This window comes from Marmota marmota, unplaced genomic scaffold (assembly GCF_001458135.2).
Source record: "Marmota marmota marmota unplaced genomic scaffold, marMar, whole genome shotgun sequence".
Classification (NCBI taxonomy): domain Eukaryota; kingdom Metazoa; phylum Chordata; class Mammalia; order Rodentia; family Sciuridae; genus Marmota; species Marmota marmota.
In genome coordinates this window covers 17,665,389-17,677,944 of record NW_025999941.1, presented here as the reverse complement: position 1 = coordinate 17,677,944, position 12,556 = coordinate 17,665,389, and the positions used below count along the sequence as shown (strand labels likewise).

At 45.3% G+C, this 12,556-nt stretch overlaps 1 long non-coding RNA gene across 2 annotated transcripts in view; it reads right to left on the bottom strand.

Annotated features, from left to right (window-relative positions):
• Nucleotides 1-324: 324 nt before the first annotated feature.
• LOC125616268 overlaps nucleotides 325-12,556 on the bottom strand; it is a 221,012-nt gene continuing 208,780 nt past the window's right edge. For both annotated transcript variants that reach the window (XR_007346902.1, XR_007346901.1), the window contains one exon: nucleotides 325-1,268. This is a non-coding gene — a long non-coding RNA (uncharacterized LOC125616268). The remainder of the gene's footprint in view (nucleotides 1,269-12,556) is intronic.

Genomic DNA, 12,556 nt, shown 5'->3' with positions numbered 1-12,556 from the left:
TACACCTTCCGAATACATGNTACAAAATATATATATATATATATATATATATATATATATATATATAGCTACATATATACATATATATGTTAATATATATAAATATATTTTATATATGGTATATATCAAATATATATGAAATAAACTTAGTTTTAGATAAGGAACTGAAGCATGAGATCTCACAAGCGATAATGTAAAGGGAACTAGATACTTAATGAGTTCAAGTTGAATTAAATTCTAGAATAGAGAAAGAACTTGCAGATGTGATTACAAAACCACTGTCAGTAATCTCAGAGAAATCGGAGACTGGGAGTGAGGCCAGCGAATCAGAGACACGAATATGTTATTCCAGTGTTCAAATATGAGAAAAATGTGGATTCTAAAAACTCCAAGGCAATGGGTTATTACACACACATTTTATGAACATTTAGGAAAAAGAGCTCAGCCAGAGACGGCTATGAGCCCGCAGAGGTTCAAGTCTTGCTGATCTATTTCCTCTTTCAATAGTTTTGTTTTTGATGGATCAATAAAATATTCCAGACATCATGCCCTTCAATTCCAGCATTTGATAAACATGATATGCTTCTCTTTGTGGAGAGCGTGGACTAGATGATAATTTGATGGTTGCAGTCATAGCTAACTGAATTATTAATAATTACTACCAATGACTGCAAACTGTCTGAGCCAGGCTCTGTGCTGTGCCTGCAGCATACACAACTTTGTCAGATGGATGCCATTGTTATTGTCACTTATAAAGATGGAGAAACTGAGGCTTAGAAAGGTGAACTTTTTTTTTGAACCAGGAATTGAGCCCAGGGGTGCTTAACCATTGAGCCACATCCCTCGCCCTTTCTTAAATATTTGATTTAGAGACAGGGTCTCCCTGAGTTGCTCAGGGCCTTGCTAAGTTGCTGAGGCTGGCTTTGAACTTGCCATCCTCCTGCCTCAGCTGTTCTTGAAGACACCTACCATTGAAACAGAAGAGCTGGAATGGGTACTTTTAACTACACCTTCCGAATACATGAACAGGGATTGGCAGGAGGACTTGGGGTGCAAGTCCTGGGTCCACTGCTCGTCAGGCTGACCGCTGGGGAGTTTGGCCCTCCGTGTCCAGTTCCTTCTTTTCTTTTGCTTGGAGGAGTAGAGGCCTCTCCACGGCAGGGGCTGGATCCGGGGAGTCAGGGAAGGCCATCTTCTCTTTCCAAAAATATAGTCCCTCAGGTCACCATGAGGTTCATCCCTTTCAGAACTTTCCATGGACATTTTGCCTGAATAAGAAAGAAGCATTTGGCCCAGTTATTTCACTAGTTCAGCTGCAAATAAATCTTTGGGGAGAGGGGGGGAAAAAAAAAAAGTCTCCTGGCTTTAAAAAATAAAGGATTTGTTTTTTTAAAAACTTTCTCCCAAAGTACTTTGTTATAAAAGTTGGGGGGAGGGGAGGAAGGAAAGAGGGAGAACTAGAGAAAAGAGGAGGGGGTAATAAAGAAGGGGAGGAGGGGAGGAGGGTCACAAAGAAGGAGAAAAAGAAGCTTCCTGTTTGCGTGGTGCGCTCCAATTCCTTTCCAAGGCAGTGGGGCAAACTCAAGTGGTTACAGTTCCCCCAGCTGTTTGGTCTGAGATGCAGGGTAAACAAGGCTGCCCGCCCGCCCCTCATCTGGCCCCCAGGAGGCTGGGGCCTCCGCAGCCCTGGAGCTGGCTGGGCTTCTGCCTGCTGAGTCAGCAGGAGCAGCCACAGGAATCTCACTGTTTCCCTTTGGAATCCTTCTGAGTGCCAGCAGCAGAGCATGCAGGTGAAGGGTGAAGGCCTGCAACAATCAAGGTCAGCTGCCATTTGGAAACTGGGACACAGTTCTCAGATCCTTCCTGACTCCACCCGCGCTCCCAGTTGATGGCAAGAAGAGGCTGTGCGGGTTTCAGGACGCATGCGCAGTGAGGGTTTGGCCAGGCAAAGACCCAGGACTGTTGTTCTGCTGGGCTTGACTCTGTTTTCTCTTCCGTGGGTACTGTATCCAGCTGTATTTGCAGCAAGGCAATCCCAGTGGCTCGGGAGGCTGAGGCAGGAGGATCGCAGGTTCAAAGCCAGACTCAGCAACTTAGTGAGGCGCTAAGCAACTCAGGGAGACCTTGTCTCTAAATAAAATACAAAATAGGGCTGGGGATGTGGCTCAGTGGTCGAGTGCCCCTGAGTTGATTCCTGGTAACTTCACACCCCCACCAAAAAAAAAAAAGAACACAAGTGTGATATGACAGTTAACATTGGTTACCTTCCTGTGGAAGGACTGCAAGTGGTTTTTTAATTTCATGTTCTTCTCCATCACTTCTTCTCTTCCCCTATTGATTGTGGCTAGTGTGTATACAGAGGACGTCCTGAGTGCGGGTATCAAGCCAAGCATTTCACAAGAACCATCTCACTGGGTCCTTGCAAAGACCTGCCTGTGCATGGCGGCTGGCCTCCTCATTGGACCTAATGATGCAACATGAACAACCTGCCTCGGGTGACAAAGCCTGTTATGGTTTGGACATGAGGTGTCCCCCCCAAAGCTCCTGTTAAGGCAGGAATACTCAGAGGCAAAATGATGGGGATGTGAAAGCCGTCGTCTCCCCCGTTCCTCCTGGGGTGGACTCACTGGGCGGTCACTGCAGGCAGCTGGGCGTGCCTGGAGGAAGTGGATGCATCTTCTTCTATTTCTCCCTCTGTGCTTCCTGACCCCACCAGGAGCTGAGCAGCTTTCCTCCGCAGGGTTCCTGTCCCAGGATGCCCCGCCATCAGGCCCAGAGCCATGGAGTCAGCCATCCAGGGACTGAAAGCCTGAGCCCCACATCAACTTTTCCTTCTCCACATTGTTCTTGGTGGGTGTGTTGGTCGTAGCCACCACAGACTGCCGAAGGAAGGAAAGGGGACAGGAGGCTGTCAACTTCCTGACATCCTGCGGCCACACCCCGAGCCCTCCTTTCCAGGAAGCTTCTATCCTTTCCAGGAAGCTTCTAGAATCATAGCTTGTCTTTCCCTGGGACCTGCAGCTCCACGTGCTGTAGACTTCTTCAGCCAGAATCTGAGCTGGGGCCTTGGAGGCAGGGAACAAAATCCATGGGCTCCACAGAGCTGGCAGGACCCTGGAAGATAATCTTGCCTCCAGAGTTTGACGTCTCCATCTCCATTCTGTTGTCACACATCCTCACATCAGGGCAGCTCAGAGGGCGGGGCGGGGGGGGGGCTGGCTTGTCTAAACAGACTTGTTCAAGATAAAGGCCCTTGACTCCCAGGGCTCAGGGCGCAGGGTGTGGCTGCTGAGCAGCTGGAAATCTAAAAATCATGTTAAGATTTCTGCAGAGAACATCACAGAGAGCAACTGGGGAGTTTCTCTCACACTTGAAGGACAGGCCTTGGGACCCAGGGAAGGGAACTGAATCCACACCAGGCCACCTGCCCTTATATGCACTGTACCCTGTGCTAAAACCCACTCATTCATTCATGAAATATTTGTTGAGTCCCTACCATAGCCAAATCCCACTGGGGTCCTGGAGAAGCAGTGGACAACCAAAGCAAGTGACTATCTCAGTGACTTCTATATGATGGCCTTCCCTTGTCCGCTTGTAGAAAAATCCTGTTTTTGCTTGCCAGTGCAGGACTTCAGATCACAATCACCGAGGGAGGACTAGGCACTTTCCTTAGATTCCATTATATTCTTTTGGCACTTTTTTTTTTTTAATATGTGGCTTGTTTAGAGTAGTAAAAGCATTTGTTTTGGGGTCCTTTTCTCAAAGTTCATGGGTTCAAGTCTAAGTTTTTGCTATTTAATCAACTGTGTGACCCTGGGTCTGTCACTTAAATTCCTGGAGTTCCAGTGATTTCACTTGTATTGTAGGGGGTATTTGCTTCTATCTCAAAAGATGCTTGTGAGGCTTACAAAAGAAGTAAAACCCTCTGTGTACAGAAACTAGTAAGTGAATATTTACAGCATCTTTGTTTATAAGAATGCAAAACTGGAAACTAGCCAAATGGTTTTTAACTGAGGTTCATCAAATTATGCTCAATTCACACTAAAGAATACCACTCAAGAATTTAAAAGATTCAAGCTGGGGGTAATGGCCCACGCCTGTAATCCCAGTGGCCCAGGAGGCCAAGGCAGGAGGATCATGAGTTCAAAGCCAGCCTCAGCAAAAGTGAGGCGCTAAGCAACTGAGTGAGACCCTGTCTCTAAATAAAGTACAAAATAGGGCTGGGGATATGGCTCAGTGGTTGAGTGCCCCTGAGTTCAATCCCTGGTACCCCCCCAAAAAGAATTTTAAAAGTTTCAGTAAATACATAGAACAACATGGGAAACATCATATGTGTTAAGGGAAAGAAGTCAGAATTAAATGGCTATGTATAATATGATTTCATGTATATAACATTCTGTACAAGATAAAACAGGGGTAACCAATGGCTGCCACAGGCTGAGTTGAAGGGCAGGCTGATTACAACCGAGCAATGATGGACCCTCTCCTTACTTGACTGTGGTGGTGTCTACACAATTGCATGCACTGATCCCAACTCACAGAACTGGACAGTATAGAACTCTGTTGGACGGGCAGAGGAAGAAAGCAAGGACGAAAAGATGCACAACTTGAAATATCAAGGGATCTAGTGACTGTGAACCTTTCACCAGTAGGAAATAGAAATTCTCGTCCAGCAGCGTGCATGGCCCGTCAGAAGATGGCACAAGAACCAATAGTCAGGCCCCAGGCCGTGAGCTGCCCAGCTCAGTAAGGCACCCTCGTACCTGTTCTAGCTTCTTCCCTCCCACATTCTGTTTGCACCCACTTCCCCTTCTTGGCCTTGTGCTACCTAATAGTACATCACAAAAGCTTCCACCCTGGTCTTTGCTTTGAGAAGAACTTTAGAGAAAAACTCTAGGCATGACTCTGTCACTCACACTCGTGCCAATAGAAATGGGGGCCGCAGGAGGTGCTGGGCCTTCAGTCTCTGGGCATGCTCTCCTTCGGACCTCCTCTTCCTCTTCCCAAACTATAACCCAGGCTCAAACGTGTGAATAAACCCAGCCTCCTAAGACAGGGAAGGACCACACTGTACAAAGAACATTGGTTCCTGGAAGACTGTTTTGGTCGGCTTTTTCACTGCTGTGACTAAAAGTCCCAACCAGAACAACTGTAGAGGAGGAGAAGTTTATCTGGGGGCTCAGGGTTTCAGAGGTCTCAGTCCATAGACAGCAGGCTCCATTCCTCAGGGTTGGAGGGGAGGCAGGACATCATGGAGGAAGAGTGTGGTGGAGGGAAGCAGCTCACATGGTGATCAGGAAGCAGAGAGAGACTCCACTCTCCAGAGACAAATAGAGACCCCAAAGCCACGTCCCCAGTGCCACCTCCTCCAGCCACACCCACCTGCCTCCAGCCACCACCCAGTTAATCCCATCAGGGAGTCATTCACTGGTTGGGTTGAGGCTCTCACAATCCAGTCTTGTCTCCTCTGGACCTTCTTGCACTGTCTCACGCGTGAGCCTTTGGGGGACACCTCACATCCCAACCATAACAACGATCCTGTGGGGAAGACTTGAGCAACCTCAAACAAGGTTAACCTCAGGACTGTTTCATAAGAAAGGAAGGAATCTCCATATTCTTTAAACCCATGTCTTTGCAGGGCAGGGGTGGGGTCTTTTGTTATAGCAGCAGCATCTTTACATAAAGATAGCCATCACATATTTTATCACTGAAATTTCAACAATTTGGGGGTGACAGAGATGCTATTAGTAATGATGCTGGGATAATAGGAACAATACAGGGTTCCTTCAGCCTTCAACCTTCTACGCAGAACTTTACATTCACTTGGTTTTGCATTTTCTTTACCACGAATGGGGGGAAGGATGGAGGGTGTCACTGACGTCAATAGTAATCGATTGACCGAATGGGAGTTGTTGGCCAGAAAGTTGCTGGTCTCTGTATACAGAGTGTTTATGGGAATTTCCATTCCCAGGAGATAGGGATGTGCCTCTCCCTGGAGATGCATGGACACCCCAATACTAGATAATCCTGAAGGGATTTCTAACATGTCTGGGAAAATCTAAGGATCAGAGCAGTCATCCAGGACGTCTGCGTTTGGATGGGAGTGGAGAAGAGTCTGTAGGTAGGTTTTGAAATGACATTCCCAGGTGAATGGACATGAGGTGGCTTGTGCTCCAACTTCGTTCTAGCACCTGAGGCCTCGGGACCCTTTTTCAGACACTCTCTGAGACATGGCAGTCCCAAAGTGTGGTGTTACATCCCAGATGACAGAGTACTGCCTTGAGCTTGCGAGATCATGGTGCCTGCAGCTACAATGTAACTAAATGTAAATGGCAGAAAATGGAGAAAGCTCCAGGGCCCCGTGGCAGTGTGTTGAGCATGGCAGCTCTGCTCCACACTGGTCCCCCTCTGTCCTTAGTCCTCCTTGGGTGACTGACTGCATACACACCTCTTGTGAACATGCAATACTTATTTAACGAAATGAATTTTCTTTCTGAAGATGCTAACCATACGACAGAAAACCAAGCCATTGAGCCGGTTCTTTGTGGGTATACAAGCACTTGCCCCTCTGAAATGAATGGTACCACTGAAGAATGACATCATGAGCCCGTGCAGTGGTGCACGCCTGTAATCCCTGCGGCTCAGGAGGATCACAAGTTCGAGGCCATCCTATCACCTCGTGATGCCACAGAGAGTGAGACCAACTCACATCTGTTCAGAGCTCCTCTGAGCTGGGACCCAGCTCCTCCCTCAGTGGCTCCACAACTGTCGATCCAATTCAAGGGGAGGACAGCCAGTGTGCGGTGGCCGTCTACCACCCACCACCGTTCCCTCTCTCACATCAGACGAGTTCACCGTCCCACAGACCAGAAGCCACAGCCTCTGCTCTCTATCTGCAAGGCCACGGTATTCGAGTTTACAAAGCAGTCGGAGGGAGGAAAGCTTAGCATTCAGATACAAGGAACTTTAAAATCCTAATTTGCCAAATAAAACCCGTTTCCTTGGAGCTCAGTAAACAGGCTCCCAGGGACAGACCTGGGGACTAGACAGCTCCTCTATTTATGGTTCCCCTGGCCTCCCTCTCGGCTCTGAATCCCATCAGCTCTACAGAAAGCAAAGCAGTTTCTTCTATTAAGCCTCTCTATTCCCAGCTTGGGACGAAAGTAGTGACATACAGAGCCAGCTGCCATTGAAATGTCCCAGCCATCTGCTTCCTCCCTGTTTCCCCTGCTCTGTACACAGTTCAGTGCTTTTCCCAGGTTAGCGATGTGCTGTGAGCAGACAGAATCATCTTTATTACCATGTTCCTTTAACTGAACACCTACTACGTTCCAAGCACCATGTTGGTGACTTTATATACATTATTTCACATAATCCTCACAAAACTACTGAGGTAGTATTACAGCCCCGTTTCCCTGGTGGTAAAACTTAGATCGTTTTGGAGATTTTTCAAAGACCATACACTAATAAGTGGAATCCTCTCAACTTTAAGCTCTCTCTTTTGGAAAGATGCTGGCCTGAGCTGATAAACCATCAGATAAATTTCAAAGTAGGTAAAAACAGTTTTAGCTCCCTTTCCTGTTTTAAAGCCATGGGACACCCTACTTGGATTCTGCCACTTTTCCCCAAACTTCCAGATATCGTATCCTTTCATAGTGATATTTGCAGTGGAAAAGGAGATTCTCAGAAAATCAAACAGCTGAATTACACAAATAAATTAACCTGGAAAGACTGGCCACTCCAGCTAGTTACAGTTTGGTGTTGTGTGCCACCCTTGTTTGGTAGACACTCCTTTCCTTTGGTGACTCCAGGTAGATGGCAGTTGTTCTCAAAATTTTAACAACCCTGCACCCTCAGCAACATCGAGTTCACACACAAGACGTCTCAAAACAGCTATAGATCCAACTTTCCTATTTGCGAAAAGCAGAACAAAAATTATTTTAAGTTCATTGTTATGATTCAGAGTATTTTGTAGAGGTTGGCAAGGGCAGTTTAGCCAGGTACAGTGGTGCACGCCTGTAATCCCAGCTGCTGGGGAGGCTGAGGCAGGAGGATCGCGTGTTTAAAGACAGCCTCAGCAAAAGTGAGGCTCTAAGCAACTCCGTGAGACCCTACAAAATAGGGCTGAGGATGGGGCTCAGTGGTCGAGTGCCCCTGAATTCAATCCCTGGTACCTTAAAAAAAAATGAAAACAGTAAAAAGATTCAGATCCCTAAATGGTTTCTGATCAAATGACACAGGGTTTTCTAGCAAATGAAAATGTCTTCTTTGGATACTCATCTTCTTGGGTCCCCAGGACATGCCTGCACTCTGCTGTAGAAAGACTAAAGTGTTCCAGATGATAGACTTTCCTCCTGGTGGACCACTGTGAGTTGAGTTTGGATAATGATTGTTCTGTTTCCAGAAAGTCACTGGGGAACGAGGAAAGGGAGTGGGGACTTGGAAACTCACCAGGCCTCAGACACCTCCTCAGGTGGTCCTGCTCTGTTAGGCCCCCAAATCCCCAGCCTGGAACTGTCCTTGCTGATGTTTTCTTTAGTTTGGACTTTAAAGAGTCACAGACAAGGGCATTTTTTCCCCCACAAAATGTTCTTCAGTTCTAGTTTGTAATCCCAGCAGCTTGGGAGGCTGAGGCAGGAGGATCACAAGTTCAAAGCCAGCCTCAGCAATTTAGCGAGGCCCTCAGAAACTCGGTGAGACCCTGTCTCTAAATAAAATATTAAAAAGGACTGGGGATGTGGCTCAGTGGTTAAGCACTGAAAAAAGTTCTAGAATTCTAGAAATGACCTCCTGGCCCAAGAGACCTCACATACTCCAACATTTCAGACATGAAGTGACCTAAAAGCAGTCTCTCTGTGCATTGCCTTTTCTCCTTTCCAGGAAGAAAGTTTGAATAAGAGATACATTTGGGAAGATTTGAGGCTTACAAGTAGGTTTGTCAAAAAGAAGGTCAAACTAGGGATTTCCTATGATAGGTAATTCTTTATCCTTGCTAAGTGAATAATTAATGTTGTTTTAATATGGAGCTGGCCCTTAATGCAGATAATTTATACGCATGAAAACCTCCTCCCCGTCTCTCAAAGCAATTAAAAAAAAAAATTTTTTTTTTCTTAAAACTCACTAGGAGGACAGCTTAAAATAAGTAAACATTTGGGTGGTCTGTTGATATTCAGAAAGCACACATTTGAAATTAACTAATTTGCCTTCTATGAGAAACAGATTTTAACGCTGTTCAAAGAGATGCAGCTTTGAAATTAAGTAGCACAAGTTGTCTTTGCATACCCTCTGAGTTGCTTAGGTTGTTGTTCTAATAGCAGAATTTGCTAATGAAGCGACAGAAGTTGCCAGAAGGAAGGAAAGGGGCTGGGCTGTGAGCGGCCTCCAGAGGGAATTTCTTTCTTCCTTTCTTTTTGGTACCAAGGATTGAACCCAGAGGAAGTTAACCACTGAGCAACATCCCCAGCCCTTTTTATGTTTTCTTTAGAGACAGGGTCTCGCTAAGCAACTTAGGACCTTGGTAAATTGCTGAGGCTGGCTTTGAACTTGTGATCCTCCTACCTCAGCCTCCTGAGTTGCTGGGAAGAAATGTATGCACCACCACACTTGGCTCTAGAGAGAGTTTCAAGCATCAGCACCAAGTAGGCACCTTGTAGTAACCATACATTTGTCTCCAAACCTGGTCCCTGAGGAGGCTGACCCCTGGAGACTGCGTCCCTGGGGCTCCTTGGCCAGCTTGCTTCAAGTTGGGTTTCCTAGAGGGAGAGATTGACTAGAAAGTCAGAGGAAGGAGGGAGAGAAGCTGCAGTATTTCTGCCCTCCTCCCTCAAATTCAAGTCTCCTATAGGGAAGTCCCTCTGCTGTATCTTTGGCCCATGATCATGGCTGTGTGGGTTCGCTGCTCGCTGGGTACTTCCTTACCTCTTGTATGTTCCCTCAACTACAGCCACACCCCCTTCACTGACAATCATCAACCCAACCGGCTTTGGGGCTGGCAAAGCGTCCTTCCTGTGTGCTGACTGGATCCTGAAAAATGGCTCAAGTGGCTTTTCCGCAATAAGTCTGAGGAATACCCAGAGGTGGCCTCCTTATGATGATCCCCGAGATGAATCAGAAATCAAAGCCAAGGAGTTGGCGTTGACTGAATGGTCCATGACCCATGCTCAGCGCTGCCCTTGGAGAATCTCAGGACTGGAGGTGGAGCCAATATCTTAAAATAACATGACCAAAGCCTACCTAGGCCCAAAGGAAGGAATCCTTTAAGTGTTCATCTTAAATGTTATTTTTATTAATTTTTGAAAGCAATATTTTAATTAATATTTATTAAATAAATAGCATTTAGTGAATATTTTTAATATTTAATAAATAACTAATTTTAATAAATATTAAATAATATTTAATAGTAAATAAAAATAATATTAAAGAATCTTTTAAGGACACTGGGTAAAATGGACGAGGGGATATTTTAGCAAAAACTCTTCTGCATTCAGTACTCATTGTGAGTTTATAATGAACTCCTATTGCATCCAGTGGCAAAGACAACCTTATCAATCACCACTGGACACTGATATGTGAATATCGGAGCGAATGTATGATTTTATTTTATTAATATATAGTTCCCATGCCATAACATTTACCCTCTGAGATATAAATTCAGCAGTTTTTAAGGTATTCAGAGTTGTGTGACCACCACCACTGTCAGATTCCAGAATGTTGTGGCCATGAGCAGTCACTCCGGTTCCCTCCCCTCCCCTCCCCATCCGGGTACCACTAACTGTCCTCTCTCTGTGGATTTGCCTACTCTAGCATTTCGTGTGAATGGAGTCCTACGGGATGCAGGTAGCCATTTATAACTGGCTTCTTTGACCCACCATAATATTTTCCAGATTCTTCCTTGTCATAGACACAGTTCTTCCTCCATCACTTTTTATAGCTCACAGTAGCTTCATGGACCTTGACCCAGGTATTGAAAATTTGAACTCTTAATTTTTATGCCACCTTTGCTTTGTTGTTGGAAAAACTAAGAATGTTGCCAGGAGAACAACGTGCCCAATATTTAATTTAGACCCTACTTAAATCAGATTCCTACTGGGTGCATCTGTTTAATCCCTTTGTCAACAAATAATTTCTAAAAAGTCAGAAACATAATTCTCCCAAATATATAGCGAGTACCTGTCAAGTATGGCTTTAACTCAGTAACAGGGGACACAGCAAGGGGACAAAGCTGGCTCAGAGACTCTACAAAGACTGATATAGATTGGAGTCAGTTAAAAAGCTGGAACAAAATGGCAAATTTACCCAGCGGCTCAAGAAGGAGGCTAAGGCAGGAGCATCAAAGCCAGCCTCAGCAAGTTGGCCGGGCCCTAAGCAACCTAGCCAGACCCTGTCTCTAAATATAATATAAAAAGGGCTGGGGATGGGGCTCTGTGGTTAAGCACCCCTGGGTTCAATCCCTGGTACAAAAAATAAATAAACAAAAAAAAGACAAATTTGGATCCCAAACTGGTTAATTTCCTTCAGAGCAATAAAACTGTAACCTGTAGGGTTCTCTTTTCTTCTGGACCAAAATTATTTGCATCACTAAGGAACAGAAATCATTTGCAATTATCAGTCTTCTACAAGTTAACTTCTAACCCTACAAAGTCTGGGTTCTAATTAATAGCCAGTTTTAGTATGATCTTCCTTTGTTTCAGAGCAGCTGTCCCCCAAACTGAGGCAAACATTCTCTCTCTGTGGCCTCCCATGTGACAGCCATGGCCTTGAACCCTGGATATGTGGCTAGAGTGATTGAGGAACTAAATTGCTCATTTTATTTGATTTTTATTCATTCAGGTTTAACTTTAAAGAGTTGCCTGTGATGAGTGACTACCCTATTGGACAGGAGAGTCCTGCACCATCAAATGACCCTGATGTGAGCTCCTTAGAACAACCAGTGTCACTTTGAAAGGGCTCAAAGAAATCCGTTGGCCTGTTCCCAAGTTTTCTCTCCCTTATGCTTCCTTTCATTGGCCTTTATTTTCTGCTGTGCTGAAGGAAGCTGAAGGGACCGATCTGTTTACAGACTGCTGCCCGTTGGTGGCTTCCTTCCAATTCTCAGATCAGGCTGAGGACGCAGGCCGGGTGAGCCAACTCAGCTGCGCGCAGGGGCTGACGCGCTCTCCCCGGGAGCCCGCAGGAAATGTCACGGGAAAAGCCTGCAAAGTGGTTCTCAGCCCCTTTCTCCATCGGACTCGCCAGGGCGGACCGCTCTTAATGTTTTGAACTTGGGTATTATTAATGGTTGGGAAGGGCTTCTGGTAAGAGGATTCCCGGGTAAACAGGTCATTAGATCCTAAGTGCGTATGGATGGAGTTCCCAGAAAGATCTCCACGGAAGTGGGTTCACTTAACCTTAAATATATTTCTATGTTTACCATATATATTTTATACAAGATAAATATTGGGTAATATATAATATATTTCATCAAATAAATACTATATAAAACCGGTATTTATGAAATATATATATATACATATATATATGTGTATATATATATATATATATATATATATATATATAT